General features: G+C 52.3%; 1 pseudogene; it reads right to left on the reverse strand.

Moving 5' to 3' along the window:
- Positions 1 to 2,235: 2,235 nt before the first annotated feature.
- On the reverse strand, positions 2,236 to 3,405 carry LOC146174910 (uncharacterized; annotated as a pseudogene).
- Between the last annotated feature and the right edge of the window lie 4,582 nt (positions 3,406 to 7,987).

Here is a 7,987-nt window from a genome sequence, read left to right on the forward strand (position 1 = left end):
CGGAAACCTTTGTGAATTCTTTTACAGACGACACGGCGTCGATTACCCCTTCACGATTCACTGCGAAAACAGCCACATCGTCCGCATAAGCCAGCAGCTTAACCTCTGCTGCTTGCAATTGGAAGCCACGAATTTTTTCGTTTTCTATGATATTTAAACACAGTGTCTCGATGTAAATGCAGAATAGCAGAGGGCTGAGGGGACAACCCTGGCGCACCGATCGCTGCACGTTTATGGGTGCCCCCAAACTCTTATTTACAATCAATCTTGTTGTGCAGCTTCGGTACGCCATGGCCATTCCCTCGGGAATGACGGACCCTACATTCACATGGTCGAGTATGTAGAACAGGATTTCATGTGAGACACAATCAAATGCTTTCTCCAGATCCAACTGAAGGATGGCTACACAACTGTTTGTGGGATCACAGCACTCAAGCACACTCCTCACTTTATGCATAATGGAAACAACAGATCGACCCTTAATCCCACACGTCTGGTGTGGTCCAACTAACTGTTGAATTACGGACTGTAGTCTACGGGCTAGAATTTTCATAAAAACTTTGTAGTATACATTCGTGAGTACGATAGGGCGATATGCTGTAACCTGTTGTAACTTATCTGCTTTATTGTATTTAAGAATCAACACTGTGTGGGATTTGCCATACGACGGGGCCAATACATTTACTTTGTAGGACTCGTTGTACACGGCTGTCAGTACCGGCACTATTTCATGTTTATATGCTTTGTAGAACGCCGCGCTTAACCCGTCAGGGCCGGGAGATTTTCCCGGGTTCAATTTTTCTATGGCAAGCTCGACCTCCGACGCGGTTACTGACAGCTCCAGCCTATCTTTCTGCTCATCATCTAATCGCGGTAAAGCACCCAGAAACTTTCCTTTGAATGCGTTTACTTCCAAGTCTTGCTTTGTAAACAGCGTTCGATAATATTCAAGAAACGCCTGCTGGATATGACCGCTTTCTCCAGATAACGTCCCGCCCCATTCGACCAGTTCAAGTGGTTTCTCTGAGCATGCGTCTTCTCAATTCCTAGTGATCGTTTCGACGGTGTCGCCCCAGCAGCTATATCTTGCACCTTCGCCCGCACAAGCACACCACGATAGCGTTCTTCTTCGAACAGTTCAATCCTGTTTTTTATTTTCCTAATATCGTCCATCCATTTACCAGGCTCCTCGCTTTCTTTTTCAAGTAGTCTAGCCAGCAAGGATCTTAAATTTCCCGCCTCACGCTTTTCTTCTTGCCGTATACAGCTTGACCGTTCGATTGCTGCTATCTTTATTTGCTCTTTGCAAAGTTCCCACTGCTGCCATATTTTCATCTCCCCCCTAGACTCTATTTTGTCAATTTCTTCGCTTACTTTCCTACTAAAGATATCCTCTGTAATGAGCTTATGATTTATATTCTACGTCTCCCATGAAAACTGAGTGCCTCGATTTTTGTCCCTGTCCCGCACTCCACTAAACAATGATCAGAAAATGAAATGGTACTACATTGTAACTACTGCATTTTGATATGACGTCCGTAGACACATAAATGCGACCCAGCCGCGCGTGGCTTGACCGCTGGAAATGTGTAAACTTCACACAACGCGATCATTCTAAACATTCCGCCACGTCGTCAAGGTTGCTAGTGTCTATAATTTCTGAGAGAGCCTCAGTACTTCTGTCCCTAAACGCTCGTGTACTGGATTTATCGCAGCCACTCAAGACGCAAATAAAGTCGCCCATGACAATCAGGGATTTCTCACAACTGATGTACTTTTGTACGTTTTGAGAAAAGGCTACCCTCTCATCCACAACATCTGGAGCGTACACACTAATAATGCGCGAATACATTTTGTTATACACAAAATCAACACAAACACATCTGCCCGACGGACATGCCATATGCGCCTGAACTTCGAGTCCGGGTAATTTCTTAACAAAAGTGACACAGCCCGCAGACGTGCCAATTGCGTGGCTCACTACTGCAAAATACCTAGACGTGAAACGTCGCACCATGTTACCGGTCTCTTCTTCCCCATCAACTTTCGTTTCCTGCACGGCCATGACGTCGATGTCACGCTCAGTTAAAAGGCAGTACACCTGGCCCTGCTTCCTCTTGCTTGCCAGTCCCCTGACATTAAGTGTACCTACTTTTATCGGAGACGCAGAAGCCATTTTCATACAGAAGAAAGAGGCCGGTAACAAGGTGCTTACCTCTCGCGTCTAGCGCGTGGCTAGACGACGTCTTTGACACCGGAGCCATTCGGTGCCGGTGGCAGGCCTGACTGCGGTGGCGGCTTGTCGTGGTCTCTCCTCTCCCCCGACACATTAGGTCGCGGCCGCAAACTGGACCGCCGTCCTTGGCTGGTTTTTGCGGGCGACTCCTCGACGCTGGTAGCTGTCGCCTTATCTCCCTCAGCACTGGTCTGGGGGTGGGGCCGCTTCGATGGGGCAGGCACGCCGGTGGAGCGGGCGGCGCTCTTGTCATGGTGCTGCTCAAACAGAGACGCTGGTTCTCCTTCCTTCAGTGCCGGCCCGCTTACTGCTTCAGTCGGCTCCTCCATCTGGTTTCCCGCAGGTTCTTCCGCTTCAGGTTTCCGCCCGGCATCGCTGCTGGAAGGTCCTGAAGAGTCCGTAGCGTCGGTTTTCTTTTCCTGTTCCTCAATGCCTTTTGCGGATTCCTCGGCCTCCACTACGTCCATCAGGAGCTCCACCGTGTCGTCTTTTGACGCTGCTCCCGTAGCTGCCGCGTAAGTGCGTACACAATCGTTGTCTGCGTGGCCGTATCGCCGAGATTTCGTACAGCGAGGGACTTTGCATTCCCGGCGCACGTGACCGGTGCCGTGGCAGCGGAGGCACTGCATCGGGCATCCAGGCGCCACGACAAGGGCCAACTTTCCGGCGACGCGTACCTGATGTGGCAGGTCTTCCACTTTCAGGCCTGGCTTCAACTTCAGTAGGACAGTCCTTGTCATAAAACCCTTGTCATTCACGCCTTGTATCCGCCACCGCTCACGCGTGACTTCCGTCACCTTGCCAAACGCCGCGAACGCCGGCCGGATGTCGTCGTCCGTGAAGCATCCAGTGAAGCCGCAGCTTTACCTGCTGGTCTTCCGGGTCGATGATCAGACAGCGGCGTTCCTTCACTTGCAGCTCCTTGAAGGCGAGCAGCTTCTTTGTTGCCTCCGAACTCCGCAGGGTAACCGCCCACACATGGCTGATTAGGTACGCCCCCAACACAACCACGTCGGGGAGCGCACCTGACTCGGCCATGGCGTCAAGAAAATCTTCGACCCTGAAAGGCCTCACTCGTACCTCATCGTGAAGAAAACCCGTGTTTAAAACAACACGACCGGTTGGCAGTGTAGGCAAAATAATCTGGTAGTCCTTATCTTCGCTTGCATCGATCCTGTTTCCGCGGTCGTCAACGGCGGCTATCGCCGCTCCGTTGGAGCCCATGACCCTGCGATCCGTTCAGCTCGGCTGTCGCAAGCAGAATGACTGAGCTATATCAGCCGTTGTCCCACCTGCTACTTTCTTGGGTATTAATGTTGTCTGTATACGAACCTTGAGAGTGTTCAGTAGCGCTACCCTCAAGAGCACCGGACGCGATATTCGGAGGTCGTGAGTTCGGTTTCACCATCTGCACGTTGTTTTCCCTTCTACTTTGTGTTTAATTATCTTTGCCATAAACAGACTACATCACTAATTTATGTGAATATCGAAGAAAAAAATAAAAAAGACAAAGTACAATCCCCAATGCAGCGATACGGTCGTCAACAGTCAATGGAACGTTCTGCGATCAGTCGTGAGACGTGTCAGCACACGTACGAGCGTCGAAGCGAGCTTCGTTGTCGTTCTCTTTCCTGCCCGTCACGCGCGTTGACCATGCTTGTCGTCGTTCTCTTCAGCAACAGGCGCTTAACATATCAGAGCCCAATACCTGTTTTACAACTTCCACTGGGCGAAAAGACGCCATCCTGGCGGCACATGGCGATTTGACGATGGCCGGATCGTAGTAAGGTTTCAGGCGGTTACTGTGTACTATTTCACAATTTCGGCGACGGTGGTCAGTGGATGGCGTAAGGGGTTCGATGAGGTAGTTGACGGGGGTTGTTTGCTTGACAATATGTTAGGGGCCCTGATACTTGCTCAGAAGTTTGGATGAAAGGCCGGGACTGGAGGAAGGCACCCTTACCCAGACAAAAGAGTCTGTACGGTAAGTAGGAAGAAGTGCGAATTGATCTCGGGTGGTTTTCTGCTGTTGCTGGGCGTGAGAAGTGAAGGACCGGGCAAGCTGGCGGCATTCTTCGGCATAAGTTGCAGCTTGTGAAACAGTCCTGAATTCGGAAGAATCCGGTAGGTAAGCGAGAATGGTGTCCATGGTACAAGAGGGCTCACGACCGTACAGGAGGAAGAATGGCGAGAATCTGGTGGTTGCTTATGTGGCAGAGTTATAAGCGAGTGTGATGAACGGAAGAAGGCGGTCCCAGTTGGAGTGGTCGGAAGCGGCATACATTGCTAGTATGTCGCCCATGGTGCGGTTAAAACGCGCAACCATTCCATTTGTTTGCGGAGGGTACGCGGAGGTGGCGCGGTGAACGATTTTGCATTCTCTAAGAACAGCTTCGACAACTTCAGAAAGGAAAGCGGGACCTCTGTCACTCAGCAATTTTTTGGGAGCCCCGTGGCGAAGAATTGTGTGATGGAGGATGAAAGAGGCAATGTCTTGGGCTGTAGCAGATGTCAAAGGCGCCGTTTCTGCGTAGCGTGTGAGATGATCGATTGCAACGATGATCCAGCGATTGCCTGTTGATGTGCTAGGAAGCGGGCCGTATTGGTCTATTCCAACACACTCAAAGGGCCTAGCTGGGCAGGTCAGCGGCTGCAAAGGAGCGACGGGTTGGCGAGGTGGGTGTTTTCGGCGCTGACACTCTTGGCAGGACTGGACGAACCGACGAACACAACGGTACATCCCACGCCATTAGTTCCGCTGTCGCAGGCGAGTGAATGTTTTCAATAAGCCGGCGTGGACACACTGGGGATCGTCGTGGTAATGGGAGCAAATTACGGAGCGTAGATGGGTCGGAATTACAAGCAGCCACTTTCTACCATCCGGAAGGTAAATCCTACGGTAGAGGAGCTCGTCTCTGATGGCGAAATAGTGAGACTGGCGACGGAGATCTCGGCAAGGAGGTCGTGAAGCGCGGCCATATAAAAAATCCAGGAATGAAGCGATCCATGCGCCTTTGCGTTGGTCGGAATTCATATCGGTGCGCATGTCGGTGGGATGTAGAACGGATATAGCAGGAGTGGCTTCAGACGGCAAGGGAGAACGTGAGAGAGCATCAGCATCGGCATGTTTGCGGCTAGAGCGATAGATGACGTAATGTCGTATTCTTGGAGCCTCAGAGCCCAACGGGACAGTCGACCGGAAGGATCTTTCAAAGAAGAGAGCCAGCAGAGGCAGTGATGATCGGTGACGACATCAAAAGAACGGCCATACAAGTAGGGGTGAAATTTTGCAAATGCCCAGAGAATAGCGAGACACTCTTTCTGGGTTACGGAATCGTTTGCTTCAGCGTTTGTTACGGTTGACTTGCGTAAGCGACAACGTACTCATCAAAGCCAGACTTCCGCTGAGCGAGTGCTGCGCCGAGGCCGACGCCGCTGGAATCAGTGTGGATTTCCGTGGGAGAAAAAGGGTCGAAATGACGCAGGATTGGCGGAGTCGTCAGAAGGTGGCGGAGTGTCGCGAAGGCATCATCACATTGCGGAGACCAGGTGTAAAGATCGTGGTTGGACAGAAGCTTGTGGCGAAATTGCGAACGAAGCGGTGGAAGTACGAGCAGAGGCTGACGAAGCTGCGGAGTTCTTTCGCATTAGTTGGCTTGGGAAATTCTGCCACAGCGCGTAATTTTGACGGATCGGGAAGAACGCCATCCTTGGAGACGACATGTCCGAGTATGGTTAGCTGCCGTGCTCCGAAACGGCACTTCTTTAAATTTAATTGGAGGCCAGCGTCGGTCAGGCATCGCCGAACTGTCTCAAGGCGCTGGAGGTGAGATGGAAAATCTGGGGAAAAGATGACAACGTCGTCAAGGTAACAAAGGAAAGTGTGCCATTTGAGCCCCCTGAGTAAGTTGTCCATCATGCGTTCAAATGTGGCAGGGGCATTGCACAGTCCGAATGGCATGACATTAAACTCATAGAGCCCATCAGGTGTGACGAAAGCGGTTTTTGGGCGATCGGCCTTTGCCATCGGCAATTGCCAGTAGCCGGAACGCAGGTCTATTGAAGAAAAGAACTCAGCTCCCTGCAGGCAGTCAAGGGCGTCGTCGATAAGAGGGAGAGGATGAACGTCCTTGCGCGTGATCTCGTTCAGTCGGCGGTAATCTATACAGAATCGGATGGAACCGTCTTTTTGCTCGACCAGAACGACCGGAGACGCCCAAGGTCTGTGCGACGGTTGGATCACGTTGCGCTGGAGCATGTCGGTCACCTGTTACTCAATAATGCGGCGCCTGGCGGCTGAAACACGGTGCGGACGCTGGCGCAAAGGGGAATGAGTGCCGGTATCAATACGGTGAGTAACGGTAGTTGTGCGCCCCAACGAATGTTGCTGGGAGTCGAACGAAGCCGCGAAACGTGGTAGGATGGCGACAAGCTGGGCTCGTTGTAAGGGCATCAGGCCAGCGTCGATGGACTGGTGGAAAACTTCGCGGGATGATTTAGTGGCGACAAGAAGAGGCGTTATGGCGCTGATGTGAAGGCCGGCGACGGTATCGTCGAAGGGATAGGTGGGCGTGGAATCGAGCAAAGCAACACTACCCAGTGACTGGCCACGAAGTAAAGTGGTAGGGCAGGGGCACGAGTTACAAACAAAAATAGCACTTGACTTGCGAAAAATTGTCAGCACAGCATGGGGCAGCAACACGGATGTTTGGTCAGCGCATCGTAACGAAGGTGTGTAGATAACAGTGGCTTCGGAAAGAGCAGCACAACAAAGAGGCACAAGCACTGATTAGAAAGGCGGAACGTCGGTGTCCTCTGCGACGTGCACGGTAGCGGCAGCAGCAGCGGGTGTGTCGAAAAAAGTGTCACTGAGGGGTGCTAACTCAATTTGAGCACGGACGCAGTCTATTATGGCGTTATGATTGGGGAGGAAGTCCCAACCAAGGATAACGTCGTGTGATGAGCGGGCGAGGACGAGGAATTCTATTGTGTATTGAACGTCGTCGATGACAAGGCGGGAGGTGCAGGCGGCTAATGGTCGAATGTCCTGAACGCTGGCTGTGCGAAGAGAAATTGCAGGAAGCGGCGTCATCACCTTTTTGAGTTTGCGACAGAGGGCGTAATTAAGAACAGAAACGGCTGCGCCAGTGTCTACAAGTGCTTCGACAGGAACTCCCTCGATGAATATGGCAATAATGTTGGCTGGTACGTGAACAGGTCTGGAGTTGGTCCCTGTGGGCGCAGTTCTTGCCTCCGGAGCTGCGGCCGTTAGTTTTCCGTGTTAACGGCTGATTGGAGGCGGAGCATCGGAGAACGGGAACGACGGCCAAGAGAAGGCGAGAGGTGGGAGCGGCGATCGTAACTTGAAGAGGACAGCGGAGGAGGCTCAGGGAGCACAGGCGAATGGGACGGAGGAAGATTGTGCATCGGCTCAAGTGCATAGTCGTAGGGACGAGGGCCACGATTGCGGCACAAACGAGCCACATGGCCGGCGACTCCACAGGCGTAGCAAATAGGTCGGTTGTCTTGTGTGCGCCAGGGGTTGGAAGGGTGTGGCTGTGGTCGACGGCGGAGAACCGGACGATAAGGGGGGATTGTAGGTTGCTCAGTTTGCTGACGTCCCTGAGGCTCGTATAGGAGGGGAGGCCGGCTGTACACAGGGGCGACAGGGGGTGGTGGCCGCACCAAAACATCAACGTACGTGACAGGAGCTGCCACCAATGGCTGCTGAGGAGGTGAAGGCAGAACCTC

This window comes from Amblyomma maculatum, chromosome 11 (genome assembly GCF_055883805.1).
Source record: "Amblyomma maculatum isolate TAMU_Amacu chromosome 11, ASM5588380v1, whole genome shotgun sequence".
Lineage (NCBI taxonomy): Eukaryota > Metazoa > Arthropoda > Arachnida > Ixodida > Ixodidae > Amblyomma > Amblyomma maculatum.